Source organism: Rhinoderma darwinii, unplaced genomic scaffold (genome assembly GCF_050947455.1).
Source record: "Rhinoderma darwinii isolate aRhiDar2 unplaced genomic scaffold, aRhiDar2.hap1 Scaffold_847, whole genome shotgun sequence".
Taxonomy (NCBI): domain Eukaryota; kingdom Metazoa; phylum Chordata; class Amphibia; order Anura; family Rhinodermatidae; genus Rhinoderma; species Rhinoderma darwinii.
This window is the reverse complement of record NW_027464416.1, coordinates 4,417-20,234: the sequence shown is the minus strand read 5'-3', so window position 1 is coordinate 20,234 and position 15,818 is coordinate 4,417. Positions and strand designations below refer to the sequence as shown.

The 15,818-nt window shown below is 49.6% G+C and overlaps 2 non-coding genes across 2 annotated transcripts; both read right to left on the bottom strand.

Moving 5' to 3' along the window:
- Positions 1–637: 637 nt before the first annotated feature.
- LOC142731633 (U2 spliceosomal RNA) lies at positions 638–832 on the bottom strand. The gene has a single exon (XR_012879060.1). It is a non-coding gene; the product is annotated as a U2 spliceosomal RNA (small nuclear RNA).
- A 6,622-nt stretch (positions 833–7,454) lies between these two features.
- Positions 7,455–7,642, bottom strand: LOC142731627 (U2 spliceosomal RNA). Its single transcript, XR_012879058.1, has one exon. It is a non-coding gene; the product is annotated as a U2 spliceosomal RNA (small nuclear RNA).
- Positions 7,643–15,818: the final 8,176 nt, after the last annotated feature.

Here is a 15,818-nt window from a genome sequence, read left to right as displayed (position 1 = left end):
GGAAAATAGGCATCCACCAACTTTACAGACAACTTCTCTTTGCTCCTACAACCTCCATCCTTGCACAGTTTGTTATTCTTCCAGGTAACATAGTAACAAATCCAAATTGCTGCTCTCTTTGTAGGCAAGCAAGGGTTTGTTGCAACTGCAATTCTTACTTCTTCTTGAAATGTAGGGACGACAGTACATTCCATCACATCCATCTAGTGTACACAGGTAGGTCCATTGTGGCGGGTAGGCGGCTGGCTGCTTTAATGGCTGTTTGCTGTTCCCCTACTCCACTCCACTCCACTATTTGACTGTGGTGCTGCATCAATCAGTGGCTGGCTCAGGTGCAGCTCTTTAACTTACCTAGGAGGGAGGGCGGAGAGAAGACAAGGAAGGTGAATGAGCTGTTCCAATGTGAAATGCCGGAAACACAGAAACACAGAAGACACACACACACACAACAAGAGGTGGCAATGTATTCATTAATTGCATTTAATAAATGAGCTCATTATCACACATGACTGTACAAATGCATTGTCCAACAGGTGTTGAAATAATGGGATTAAAAGGGGAGATCCCTTCAGAAAGACAGAAACAATGGCAAAGAGAAAAAACACTTTTGGAATCTGCTTTTAGTCAACACATAAGGAAAGGGTGCACCGGTCCTGGAAATACTGCAATACCAGGTCAATGCGTGGAGTGGACAGAGCAAGCTCTATTTCCATCTCCCTGTTCTAAAAATCCATTTAATATATGGTCCCCAGATAGGGGACGTATCAGATATTAAACTGATAAGAACAGATTTTTTTTCAGTTGGCTACCCCCTCGCGGGGGTGTCAATGATTTATTTATAAAAATTTCAATTTTACAATAAAACACATTTTAGTTACATAAATAAATACAAAGAATTTTTACATTGTAACAATAGTAAAATCAAATTTTCATAAAATTTATGTAGAGGGACATGGGGCAAATCTTTATTTATTTGGAGTTCCAGTCAGTCACAAACCATTTATTTAGAAGGGTGGCATTCCTTTTTTTGTCTAGTAAAAAATAAATATACATCTCACTAAAACAAAGACCTAAAACATCATCAACTGATAAAACGTCGTGCTTAAAAAGGAGGATGTTCCTGGCCTTCCATAGAGCTTCTTTGGCGCAATTCATCGTCTTCCATGCAATTATCTTCTGACTCGCGGTTGGGCATCCAAAAAGTCCATATAAAATATCTTCATAGTTTAAGTCCTTTAGGTCTGCCATCTTCACCAAAAGAGGGAATATTTTTTCCAAAATTGTTTTGCAAAGTCACATGTCCAAAAAATATGTCTTATAGTTTCCTCGGCCTGGCAGCCTTCCCTCGGGCAGACGGCAGACCTCGCGAATCCTCTTCTGTACTGGAATGCCCGGCATGGAAGACATTGATGAACGCAGCTCCAGGCCAGGTCCATCTGTGCATTAAAAAGATAAAACACATTAATCATTTTGAAAATAAAAGCACATCGTTGCGTATTAAAATTCTCTACATTGCTGACCGTCTCGCTCTCTCTCAGGTCTTTAATTATTTTTTTGCTGTTTTTAAGTTCGTTCACGGTCTTCCCTTTTAAATTGAAGAGAGACACTATTTTTTCTAAAATTACGTAATTCGCTGGTAATTTAAAAGCGTATGGTGAGGATAAAATTATGTTGAACCAACCAAACCTCCGCATAAAAAACCCAGTATTAAAACGTAAAAAGTAAGACCAATAGTGCTCTTTAAAAAGGGAATTAAAACAGAAACTAAAGAACTTAATTAAAAGAAACCTATTAAAATCAGGAAAATCTTTGCCACCCTTTGGTTTGGACTTTATTACCGTTTCTCGTTTCAATTTCTCCATCCTGGAACTCCAAAAGAAGGTAAAACATGCTTTTGTTATTTTTCGTAATAAAACTGTTGGGGGAGGGAACACCATGCTTGTGTATAAAAGAAGGGGTAAAATGACCATTTTTATGATTAAAATTTTTCCCTCCATAGTGAGTTTCCTCATATTCCACATACAAATTTTATTGTTTACCTTCTGCGCCACCATGTCCCAACTTATAAAACCATTGTCGTGCTCACTGAAGGAGATACCTAAAACTTTAATAGTATCTGACACAGGAACGGGTACGTCTCTAAAAACCATGCTTCCTATGCTTAAAATATTACTTTTGCTGAAGTTTATTCTAAAACCGGAAGCACAGCAATAAAACTCAATTTGTTTTAGGGCTTTCTGAAGCGAGAGGGTGTCCCTACAAAGTATCGCCACATCATCCATGTACCCCACTGCTTTAGCCTCTATGCCGCCACCCCCCGGCAGGGGGACTCCACGTATCTGTTTGTCCCGGCGTATTGCGCATAGCAGAGGCTCTAGTGCACATATGAAAAGCAGTGGGGACAAGGGACACCCCTGCTTCACCCCAGAGTTTAAAAGAACGTCCTGTGTCTTAAAACCATTTACTAAAATTTTGCTTGTGCAATCTTTATAAAAGGCTTTAATAGATAGTAAAAAACCTTCAGGTATACCCATCCGCTCTAAAACCTTAAAAAGATAAAAGTGCGATACTCGGTCGAAAGCTTTTTGAAAATCTATGGATAAAATGGCTAATTTTCCGTTTCTAGATTTTGTGTCTTCAATCGCATCTTTTATTAAATTAATATTATCCCAGATGCTGCGGCCTGGCACCCCACACACCTGGTTAGAGTGTATGATGTGGGGTACTATGGCTTTTAAACGGTTTGCACATAGTTTTGCCATTATTTTGTAGTCACTATTCAGAAGGGTTATTGGTCTCCAATTCTCTAAAACTGCGATGTCACCTTTCTTGTATAGCAAGGAGACCTCACCCTTCCGCCAGGACTTAGGCAGCATCTTGGAATGAAAGACTTCGGTAAAAAGGTTTAAGAGATCATCTTTTAAAATATCATAAAATTTGACATAAAACTCGCTGGGTATACCGTCCGGGCCAGGAACTTTACCTGCTTTAAAACTCTTCACTGTCTCTAAGATCTCCTGCTCCGACAGTTCCTGCAATAAAAAATTCTGGGAGACAGGGTCTAAAACAGTGGTAATCTCCTTCAGCGAGTCACGCATAAAATCACGATCCACAGTTTTCACATTAAAAAGGTCAGTATAAAACTCATGAACTTTACTTAAAAGACCCTGTACATCCGACACCCCATCAATATTTTTAAGAATAGCTTTTTTATTGTTCATTTTCTTAAAAAAGTACCTGGAGCAGGTCTCGTTCTCTTCCACGTGCTGTACTTTAGAACGAAATATAATTTCTTTACCTTTCTGCTCCAGGCACTGAGCTATCTCTTTTTTTAAGTTGGCGATGTCGTCTTGTACCTCTATCTCGTGTTCTCTCATCTTGTACAGGGTCTGTAGGCGGGTGTTGAGAATTTTAAAAAAAACTTGCTTCTCTCTGGCTTTCGCCACGCTTTTTTTAATAAAAAATTCTTTTATTTTCCTTTTCATTTTCTCCCACCATGCGGTGATGGGAGCCCGTGTGTCTCTCACCCGCCTACTCTCTTTGTAAAATTCAATAAAATCTGTAAAAACCTGTGGATCATCTAAAAGGGAAACATTTAACTTCCAGGACTTTTTACTAATAATGTTATTAAAATCACGCTTTACATAAAATGATAAAAGCTTGTGATCGGAAAAAACATTGGTTAAAACTTCACATTTAAAAGGCAGTAGATTCTCATTACAAAATATAAAATCTATCCTGGAGCTACAGGTGGCGTTGCTCCAGGTAACGCCGGCTTCCTCTGGACTGCTCCTGTTACACTCTTTATAAACGTCTTTTAATTTAAAATCACCCACCATATCTTTGAGCAGTCCAGAGGTCTTGTCATAGTTTCTGCTTGTAGCGCTGGTAAGCCGGCGTTCCCCCCTCAGGATACAATTAAAATCACCTGCGAGGATAAAAGGCTCAGTCGTGTTAATAAAAAGAGGTAAAATCGCTAACATTTCTGCTCTTTCATTTTTATCTGGTGAGCCGTAAAAATTTAAAAACTGCCATTTCACACCGTCAATAAAAGCCTTAACCAATAAAATACGTCCTGGAAGAATCTCTTGGATAAAATCGATTAAAACGTTTCCCTTAAAAAGAATGGCGACCCCTGCTGATCTGGACTCGTTAGATCCAGACCAGACTGATGGACCATACTTCCAATCCTCTTGGTATTTATGGTACTTCATCATATGGGGAATGCCGCACTCCTGCAGGAAAAAAACAGAGGCTGCCAGGCCAGCTAAAAAGCTGAAGAGAGCAACCCTTCTAACTTTGGACTTGGCGCCCCTCACGTTGAGGGAGATTCCCTTTACTTCTGACATTGTGGAGATTAAAATAGCGTCTTGATTTTAAAATAATAAATATTCGTGGAACTTAAAATCAGACATTTCCTCCACCAGCATTACCAGAACTCTCGTTTGCGCTCATATCCCCACCCTCGTCCGAATCGCCTGCAAAGAGGGACGAAAAGGGAGAGGAACTACCTTCACTGAGAGCCGTGCCAGCAACTCTTATCTCGTACAAGGGGAGCCCACTCTCGCTTAGCGTCACCTGGGTCTCAACTGGGTGACCACGTAGGTCCATTTCGGGTGGGTCCCCCAAGGGCCCCGCCTCTCCCCCCAGGCTCTGTTGACGCCGTCTTAGAGGGGGAGGTTGCGCACATGGCGGGGTGTCCGGTATCTGGGAGGGAACAGTGCCCACCCTCCTCACCAGGTCAGGCGAGGAGGTGGTCCTAGGAGGAGCCTCACTTTTCTTTACGGATGTGTCCATCTGCTCCTCCCCTGATTCCCTCCTACCAGCACGCTCCTGTTTTCCCTTTTTCCGGGGACCCACCGCTACCCAGTTCTCCTGCTCGGAGTCAGACTCCTGAGACCCAGGTACAGGAGCAGGCCCGGCACCCACTGGACAACCAGCCCTCTGGGATGCCACAGTATCATTGGTGGCCTGCTCCTTTTCCGCCTTCCGCTTTGCTTGCCTTTTGTCATTGGCGCTGGGCTCCTTCCTTTCCTCAGAGGTTGCTGGCTGCGAGGCACCTGCTTTGGCTCCATTACTCCGCACCACTGAAGCCCAGGTGCCTCGCTGCTCCTTCGCGGCCCCGGCATGCTCCTCTCCCCGGGGGTGGGACTGGTCTGCTGGTGGAGCACGTGGGGGCGCCTCGGGTTGCTCATTTTCTTCGCCTCGGTACCTATGGGGACAAGAATAGTACAAATGACCAGTTTTTTGGCAAAAATTACATTTTTTCTCTTGTGAGCATTCTCTCATATTGTGCTCTTTGCTTCCACAGTTTCTACAGGTGACATCGCAGTTAAAACTGGTATGTCCATAAGTACCGCAGGCCCTGCAGAAGTTTGGCATCCCTGAAAAATAGAGGTCGCCATTCACATTTCCAATTTTAAAACGAGCCGGTGGTAATCTCGTTTCCTGGGTGGAGGGGTCCTTTATCAATGTTACTAAAAACTTCCACTTGACGGTCCACACTCCACACTCGTTCATAACTCTCCCCAACAGTTTGACATTCTTGAAGTAGGCAGCTAAGAATGCTGCCACTTCCATATCCTTCACATATGGGGAGTACATTTTAATCACCACGAGTTTCGTAATTTCGAAGGCATGTTCTACTACCTGGACTCCCGCTACCACGAGTTCACCTTTTCTCCTCTCAGCTCGGTCCATGGCATCACGGAGGATTCCTTCTCCCATAAAGGTGACGTCGAAAATTCCTCGTTTCGGGTAGTCCTGGATAGCCAAAATCTCATTCTTGTGGACCGCCAGTAGTTCTTCCAAGATCTTGTGGACCAAGAACTTTACGCCACGTGGACCGCCTCCACCCTCTGCCACGATAAATCGGGCAGAGTTCCTTAGCCGGGCATACACCGGCACCGCATCTGGTTCGCCCGCCATCGCCTAGCCGGGTCGAACCGCGCAGCTTGCGCTGCTCCCTATGGGGTCCGGAGACACACCAAAGGGCTGGGGGGGGGATCGCAACTCGTTGCTCAGGACTAAGCCTCTCTCCCAAATAGCAGCACGGGGGTGAAGTCCAGGCGAACCTGGACGATCCCCCGAGGCCGAGAGAGAGGGTACCTGAGCACCTTCTGACTAAAAACCTCCTGTATAAATACACTTGATCTTAGCCAAAAGGCCGAGAAGCGATAACCCGAGCGGCCCTTGCCTTGCCCGAGCCTGTCCCATACTGCTGTTCACCCCTTGCAGCGATTGATTCAGCCTACTCCTAGGCAATTCCATGGGGCCCTGCAGGCTCACACACATTTACAGCTACTAAGCGGGAGGGAGGTGAATAAAGGCCGGAGAGGAAGCCAGACAGGATTTGCTTCTTTTGCTTGCACCACAATGCAGTGCTGAAAGAGGAGGAATCTACATAAAAACGCCTTCCTGGCAACGCCCAAATGCCCTCCTGCCATGCAGATAAACACTGGCAGCGGCAGCAAGTGCATGCCCACAGCCACCCCTTGTTCCTTCACACCTTGTATCAGCTTTAATCCAGTCCTGTGCTGCCTGCTGAGCAGCACTGAACAACACTGCCTGGGCCCAGGCTTTTATCTCTGAGGCAGGCCCCATTATGATGTCAGAAAGCTGGCTCTGGAATCCTGAGGGCTCCACTATGACACGTGCAAAGTTCCGTCTGAACTTTATATAAGACGGTGAGGCTCAGTCAGTCACTCAGTGTTGCCTGAGAGGGCAACACTGCAACAGCCGGCCGCCAGGCTGTCTTTTTTTTGCACATTTATTTGCCTCCAGGAGGCCACAAGAGGGAGACAAGGGACTGCAAAATGGAAAATAGGCATCCACCAACTTTACAGACAACTTCTCTTTGCTCCTACAACCTCCATCCTTGCACAGTTTGTTATTCTTCCAGGTAACATAGTAACAAATCCAAATTGCTGCTCTCTTTGTAGGCAAGCAAGGGTTTGTTGCAACTGCAATTCTTACTTCTTCTTGAAATGTAGGGACGACAGTACATTCCATCACATCCATCTAGTGTACACAGGTAGGTCCATTGTGGCGGGTAGGCGGCTGGCTGCTTTAATGGCTGTTTGCTGTTCCCCTACTCCACTCCACTCCACTATTTGACTGTGGTGCTGCATCAATCAGTGGCTGGCTCAGGTGCAGCTCTTTAACTTACCTAGGAGGGAGGGCGGAGAGAAGACAAGGAAGGTGAATGAGCTGTTCCAATGTGAAATGCCGGAAACACAGAAACACAGAAGACACACACACACACAACAAGAGGTGGCAATGTATTCATTAATTGCATTTAATAAATGAGCTCATTATCACACATGACTGTACAAATGCATTGTCCAACAGGTGTTGAAATAATGGGATTAAAAGGGGAGATCCCTTCAGAAAGACAGAAACAATGGCAAAGAGAAAAAACACTTTTGGAATCTGCTTTTAGTCAACACATAAGGAAAGGGTGCACCGGTCCTGGAAATACTGCAATACCAGGTCAATGCGTGGAGTGGACAGAGCAAGCTCTATTTCCATCTCCCTGTTCTAAAAATCCATTTAATATATGGTCCCCAGATAGGGGACGTATCAGATATTAAACTGATAAGAACAGATTTTTTGATTGAAAATTGCTTTATTGACAATCAATCGTCATCATACAAACATTACTGCGACGCAGCGCAAGCCATGAAGCAGCAAATAATAAATAATAACAGTCGTCAAACATAACATGACAGTATAATACACAGTACAGGCTAGCCTATGCTATACATTACACCACATGCTACACTAACATTCTTGCATTCACTAAAGCCAAACAACAAAGCATTACAGACAAGTGATGGGATAGGGGAGTGGGTAGGAGGGGATAGGGAAGGGGGAAATCACAGGCCCGAAGCTTTATTGAAAGACAACACACAAGAAGGGAGAGTGGGGGGAAGGGGAGTATCAGTCCTCTTCCTCATCGACGTCCGGGCTGTCCCAGGTGGAATAGTCTCTGAGCAGGCTGTGGATCAGCCTGCGGCAGTCCTGGACGGACACACTCTCTCTCCGCAAAATCAGACGGTTCCTGGCAAACCATATAGCGTCCTTAAAGCAGTTCATAAGGCGCCAGGCTTCCTGGATTGCTCCATCCGTGGTATTCCCAGGAAATAGTCCATAAAGTACCGAGCGGTACGACAGTCTGTTCCTGGGTACTGAGTCCTTGAGTTCATGTTCCAAGGCTTTCAACAGACCCTGTGCAAAGGGGCACTGCCAGAAAATGTGCAAAGATGTTTCCTCCGTGAAGGGGCACCTGGGGCAGTACCGGGTCTTGCACAGGTTGCGGGCATGCATGAATGACCTAAGAGGCAGTCCTCCCTGGATGGCCATCCATGAAATGTCCTTGTGCCCGTTGGTCAACCTGCCAGATGACACGTTAGTCCAAACAGTCTCCAACGTGTCGGCATGAAGCCCTGGAACAGACTCCAGTGAGTCCTTTGCTCTGATGTGCTTGTGGATCGTCTTAGGTTTCCACAAGTCGGGCTTAAGACCCTCCAGTTGATGCTCCCTCACAAACCGGACGACATCTCCGTAGAACCAGGGAGCGTGCCAGTTGTAAGGGAAGGAGCTGTCCCACTTGTCCCAGCCAAAACCTCGCCAGAGGGGAAGGAGGAAGTAGCGGGACATGGCCTTGCCCGCAGAGCCGTTTGCTGTCCTCAGAGTCCTACGAACACAGTCACATGCAAAAGCGATCCGCAGCAGAGTGGGAATGTCGGGTATACCCTTCCCACCTTTGCGGGGCTCCTTGTACATAACAGTCCGCTTTACTCTGTCCATTTTCGAGCCCCAGATGAAGCGAAACACAGTCCTGGTAATGGCCCTCGAGACGGTGGCAAGAGGGGGCCATGCCTGTGCAGTGTATTGTAGCACAGGCAAGACTTCGTTACGCAGGACCATTGCTTTGCCCTCGATAGTGAGTTGTCTGAGGCTCCACAGTCCGATCCTTTGGTTGACTTTGGCCAAGCGTTCTTCCCACGACTTTAGGGCTGCACCTTCCTTTCCGAACCAGACTCCCAGAATTTTGATGAAGTCCGGCTTGATAGTAAACGGGAAGGAGGCAGGAGAAGGCAGGTACCACTTTCCGAAGAGCATGGCTTCCGACTTCCCGCAGTTGACTTTTGCCCCTGAAGCGCGTCCGAACTCCTCACAGGTCTGGACGAGTGCAGTCACCGAACTCTGGTCAGCGCAGAAGACGGTCACGTCGTCCATGTACAGCGAGCATTTGACCTCGAAGTGTCCTGGACCTGGTGCGGTGATCCCTCTGATCTCTCCATTCTGCCGGATAGCCTCTGCGAAGAGCTCTATAACACAAACAAAAAGGAGAGGTGAAAGAGGACAGCCTTGTCTAACCCCCGACGATACAGGAAAGGGGTCAGTCTTCCAGCCGTTCACCAGCACCGAGCTGTAAATGTCACAATACATCAGGTTAACATACAAACAGAACAACCTGCCAAGCCGCAGCCTACGCAGAGCCTTACCCATGAATTCGTGAGAGACCCGGTCAAAAGCCTTCTCCTGATCCAGACTGACCAGGGCCGCGTGTGTACGGCGGCTTTGCATGTAATGCACCGTGTCCCTCACCAGGGCAAGACTGTCGGCCACCCTACGGCCAGGAATGCCGCAGGTTTGGTCCGATCCGATGATCTGTCCGATGACAACCTTCAGTCTGTTGGCCAATACTTTGGCGAGGATCTTGTAGTCCACGTTCAGGAGAGAGATGGGACGCCAGTTTTTCAGGTCACATCTCTCCCCCTTCCGCTTATACAAGATCGTGATCATGCCTTCTCTCAAGGACGGTGGCATTCTACCCTCCACCACCATCTCCTCATAGAGCTCCAGCAGGTCCGGACAGATCAAGTCCCCCAGCGCTACATAGAGCTCTGCTGGGAGACCATCACTGCCCGGGGTCCTGCCGGGTCTGAAGGATTTAGCGGCAGAGAGCAGTTCCTCCACCGTCAGGGGTACATCCATAGCCTCCGTACCTGCAGGATCAAGATGATTAGTGATACCTGACAGGAATTTATCGGCGGCTTCGGGGTCAGTGGTTTTCCGGGAGTAGAGGCTTCGGTAGTAGTCTGTGACGACTCCCATCACCTCCTTCTTCCCAGAATGCATGTTTCCGGTCTCATCTCGGAGTTCCTTCAGGGGCGTGTGGCCGGCATGGAGTTTCCTGAAAAAGAACGAGTTACATTTCTCACCCTTCTCCAGGTTCTCCACCTTGGAACGAAAGACAATTCGCTTGGATTCCTCCTCAAAGTGCCTTTTCAGGCCCTTTTTGGCTTCCTCCAGCTCCTTCCTGACGTCCCAGCCGCATTGAAGGAGGTCTTGCAGGGATCGCAGCTGACGCTGCATCTCTCTGAAGTCTCTCTTCCTCTCACACGCCTGTTGGCGACTTTTTGCCTGAAAGAAACAACGAAATTCAACTTTAACATATTCCCACCAGTCACAGGTTTTGTCAAAGAAAACTTTATCATTCCTCCAAACAATATAGGCGTCTCTAAGTTCCGCCAGTACCTCCTCTCTTTCCAGCAGGGCACAATTCAGCTTCCAGGAGCCAGGGCCGGGAGGAAAACCGTGGCCGATGGCACCCTGGAAGAGAATGGCCCTGTGGTCAGAGAAGAAGCAGGGGACCATGGAGTGCCCATGCTGCTTGACTGCCCGGGAGGTGAACGCAAAGTCAATCCGAGAACGAAGTGAGCCATCGGGTCGGCTCCATGAATAGTTCACAGAGCCGATCCCCATGGAGCCCACAACGTCCTGCAAGGATGCTTCGGTTACCATCTCGATAAGCAGTTTGGAACTGACATCCAGCTTGATTGAAGTGCCGGAACTTCGTCCATCCTCTTCGATGGGGCAGTTGAAGTCCCCGGCCATCACCACTGCCCTAGTGGTGGCGAGCTGGGTCCGCAGGGTCTGGAATAGTTCCAGGCGCTCAGCCTTCATAGGGGGGGCGTACACGTTGATGAGCCTAATCGGCTCTCCTGCCCAGGAACCGTCTACGACCAACAAGCGGCCGCAGACGAGCTCCTGGACAGAGTCAACAGTAAATACGCCTCCCCTAATCAGGATGGCAACCCCCGCAGACTTACAGTCGCCCCCACCAGACCAGTAGGACGGGCCATGGGTCCACTGCCTGGCCAGGTGATGATATGACCTGGAAGAGGGGAGAGTACATTCCTGCAGCATAAATATATCACTCGACTGCTTGGAAAGAAAAGTTAGCACCATCTGACATCTAGTCCTATCTCTAACACTCCTCACATTGAGGCTAAAGATGTTAAGTTCAGCAGCCATGGGGGAGAATAAAGAAGGTTAGTGCAAACGATACACCTTAGTTACCAGTCCGGTCGGGCGGGTCCTCCTCGCCTGGCGGGTCCGAAAGATCCAGCAGGCCCTCTGACAAAAATTGTTCCAGGATTGTAGCCACCTGGATGTCTGTTGTGAAGTCGATGACCTCAGGTTCAGACACGAGTTCCTCCACCATCTGCTCCATTTCCTCCTGCTGCGCAAGGGAATCTTCGCAGATTTCCACGACTTGTCGCTTTGAGGACTCAGCAGCTGGGCTGTCCCTCACCTTTCTCTTCCTCTGGATGGCACCTGAGGAGACAAGAGGGGGAAAATCCTCCAGGGAGAGGACTCCAGCAGCTGGAGGGGAAGATGTTAGTGCTGCTGGAGCTGGGGAGAAGGGAGGCTGGGTTGGGAGAGGTGCAGGTGACAGGACCACTGAGATGGGTGGGTAGGAGAAGGTGAGAGCCTCAGTGGGGGTGACAGGGGTTGGGGACGGGGGGGTGGGGAGGGCCGGGCGAGGGAGGGTGGGAAGGGTAGGGCGAGGGAGGGCCGGGAGAGGGGGGGGAGGGACTGTCGTCTTCTTACCATCCTTCTTTTTCCCGGTCTTCTGTGCCGCTGGAGCTCTGGCTGGGGCGGGGTTCCCTCTGGCTGGAGCTTTTGCTGCTACAGTTGCCCAGGATCGATCCCTCTTCGGGCAGTCCTTGTAAGAGTGGGCTGCTTGTCCGCAGAGGTTGCACATTGTCCGTTTCGGGCAGTCTTTGGTCTCGTGTCCTGTTACCCGGCAGTTCTTGCAGGCGTCCTCCTTGCAGTCCTTCACCGAATGACCCTTCTTGCTGCATCTCCTGCAGATCTGCGGCATGTCCGGGTAATAGATGAGGCCGTAGGAGTTGCCCAGCGAGAATGACTGGGGCAGGTGCTGGAGGCCGTCTTCCGCGCTCGAATCCTTGTTCAGTCGGACGATTACCGACCACTTGCCAGTCCAGAAGCCGAGTCCGTTCAGGATGTGGGTGGGTTCCCTCACCACTGTGCAGAACCGCTTCAGGAGCGTGGTGATGTCTTTGCCGGGGGTGTGTGGGTTCCGCATTGAGACCGTCACCCGCCTTTCCTCTCTTTGGACAGGGCAGTTGCCCACAAAGCGAGAGAAAGGGGATTCAGGCCTCGCCGCTTTCACCATCTCCCAGTACCTTCTGCAGATGTTGATCGAAGCGAAGGTCACGAAGAACATCCCGGTCATGAAGGCCTGGATGCTGATGGTCTCCGGCTTAGCGAAGCCCTGGTCCAGGAGCATCTTCTGGCAGAACACTTCTTCCGTCATGTCCGGCACTCTCCCGTCCACCTCCTTCAGCTTCAGGGCCACCGTCTGCTTCATCCAGGGCTCCAGGGTTGGAGCAGCCTGGTTCGGCTTCCTGGTGGCCTGTTCGCCTGAGGAGGCTTCAGGAGGAGATGTCCTGGCCTGGGCCGGCTCACCTGGTCCATCAGCCTTCTTCTTCTGGGTGGCAGGGTTGCTGGTTGAGGCCATGGCTTCTTCCAGCTGTTCCTGTCGCTTGGGGAGGATCTTCGATAGCTCTTTCCCGAAGGGGGCGGAGCTATGCAAATCTTCTCCTTGCTGGCCGAGGTTCTTCCACGAAATTTCTTCCGCAGCGGTTCCTCGTCGAGCTTCTTCTTCTGCGGCCGAGCTTCTTCGAAGATCCCCTTCAGCAGCGGCTCTTCTCCGAAGTTCTCCTTCTTCTTCCCGGCAGCGATCTCCCGGAGCTTCTTCCCCGATGGCGGCTTCTCCCTTCTGGATCGTCGTCTTCGCTGGTTCTTCTCCGCAGTTCGTCGCCGGCTTCGTCTGGAACGCTCTTGGATCGCTAAGCTAGTGTTTATAGCCCCCAGTGGTTCTCCGAGCTATCTATCCTTACAAGGACTGATAAGAACAGATTTTTGATTGAAAATTGCTTTATTGACAATCAATCGTCATCATACAAACATTACTGCGACGCAGCGCAAGCCATGAAGCAGCAAATAATAAATAATAACAGTCGTCAAACATAACATGACAGTATAATACACAGTACAGGCTAGCCTATGCTATACATTACACCACATGCTACACTAACATTCTTGCATTCACTAACGCCAAACAACAAAGCATTACAGACAAGTGATGGGATAGGGGAGTGGGTAGGAGGGGATAGGGAAGGGGGAAATCACAGGCCCGAAGCTTTATTGAAAGACAACACACAAGAAGGGAGAGTGGGGGGAAGGGGAGTATCAGTCCTCTTCCTCATCGACGTCCGGGCTGTCCCAGGTGGAATAGTCTCTGAGCAGGCTGTGGATCAGCCTGCGGCAGTCCTGGACGGACACACTCTCTCTCCGCAAAATCAGACGGTTCCTGGCAAACCATATAGCGTCCTTAAAGCAGTTCATAAGGCGCCAGGCTTCCTGGATTGCTCCATCCGTGGTATTCCCAGGAAATAGTCCATAAAGTACCGAGCGGTACGACAGTCTGTTCCTGGGTACTGAGTCCTTGAGTTCATGTTCCAAGGCTTTCAACAGACCCTGTGCAAAGGGGCACTGCCAGAAAATGTGCAAAGATGTTTCCTCCGTGAAGGGGCACCTGGGGCAGTACCGGGTCTTGCACAGGTTGCGGGCATGCATGAATGACCTAAGAGGCAGTCCTCCCTGGATGGCCATCCATGAAATGTCCTTGTGCCCGTTGGTCAACCTGCCAGATGACACGTTAGTCCAAACAGTCTCCAACGTGTCGGCATGAAGCCCTGGAACAGACTCCAGTGAGTCCTTTGCTCTGATGTGCTTGTGGATCGTCTTAGGTTTCCACAAGTCGGGCTTAAGACCCTCCAGTTGATGCTCCCTCACGAACCGGACGACATCTCCGTAGAACCAGGGAGCGTGCCAGTTGTAAGGGAAGGAGCTGTCCCACTTGTCCCAGCCAAAACCTCGCCAGAGGGGAAGGAGGAAGTAGCGGGACATGGCCTTGCCCGCAGAGCCGTTTGCTGTCCTCAGAGTCCTACGAACACAGTCACATACAAAAGCGATCCGCAGCAGAGTGGGAATGTCGGGTATACCCTTCCCACCTTTGCGGGGCTCCTTGTACATAACAGTCCGCTTTACTCTGTCCATTTTCGAGCCCCAGATGAAGCGAAACACAGTCCTGGTAATGGCCCTCGAGACGGTGGCAAGAGGGGGCCATGCCTGTGCAGTGTATTGTAGCACAGGCAAGACTTCGTTACGCAGGACCATTGCTTTGCCCTCAATAGTGAGTTGTCTGAGGCTCCACAGTCCGATCCTTTGGTTGACTTTGGCCAAGCGTTCTTCCCACGACTTTAGGGCTGCACCTTCCTTACCGAACCAGACTCCCAGAATTTTGATGAAGTCCGGCTTGATAGTAAACGGGAAGGAGGCAGGAGAAGGCAGGTACCACTTTCCGAAGAGCATGGCTTCCGACTTCCCGCAGTTGACTTTTGCCCCTGAAGCGCGTCCGAACTCCTCACAGGTCTGGACGAGTGCAGTCACCGAACTCTGGTCAGCGCAGAAGACGGTCACGTCGTCCATGTACAGCGAGCATTTGACCTCGAAGTGTCCTGGACCTGGTGCGGTGATCCCTCTGATCTCTCCATTCTGCCGGATAGCCTCTGCGAAGAGCTCTATAACACAAACAAAAAGGAGAGGTGAAAGAGGACAGCCTTGTCTAACCCCCGACGATACAGGAAAGGGGTCAGTCTTCCAGCCGTTCACCAGCACCGAGCTGTAAATGTCGCAATACATCAGGTTAACATACAAACAGAACAACCTGCCAAGCCGCAGCCTACGCAGAGCCTTACCCATGAATTCGTGAGAGACCCGGTCAAAAGCCTTCTCCTGATCCAGACTGACCAGGGCCGCGTGTGTACGGCGGCTTTGCATGTAATGCACCGTGTCCCTCACCAGGGCAAGACTGTCGGCCACCCTACGGCCAGGAATGCCGCAGGTTTGGTCCGATCCGATGATCTGTCCGATGACAACCTTCAGTCTGTTGGCCAATACTTTGGCGAGGATCTTGTAGTCCACGTTCAGGAGAGAGATGGGACGCCAGTTTTTCAGGTCACATCTCTCCCCCTTCCGCTTATACAAGATCGTGATCATGCCTTCTCTCAAGGACGGTGGCATTCTACCCTCCACCACCATCTCCTCATAGAGCTCCAGCAGGTCCGGACTGATCAAGTCCCCCAGCGCTACATAGAGCTCTGCTGGGAGACCATCACTGCCCGGGGTCCTGCCGGGTCTGAAGGATTTAGCGGCAGAGAGCAGTTCCTCCACCGTCAGGGGTACATCCATAGCCTCCGTACCTGCAGGATCAAGATGATTAGTGATACCTGACAGGAATTTATCGGCGGCTTCGGGGTCAGTGGTTTTCCGGGAGTAGAGGCTTCGGTAGTAGTCTGTGACGACTCCCATCACCTCCTTCTTCCCAGAATGCATGTTTCCGGTCTCATCTCGAAGTTCCTTCAGGGGCG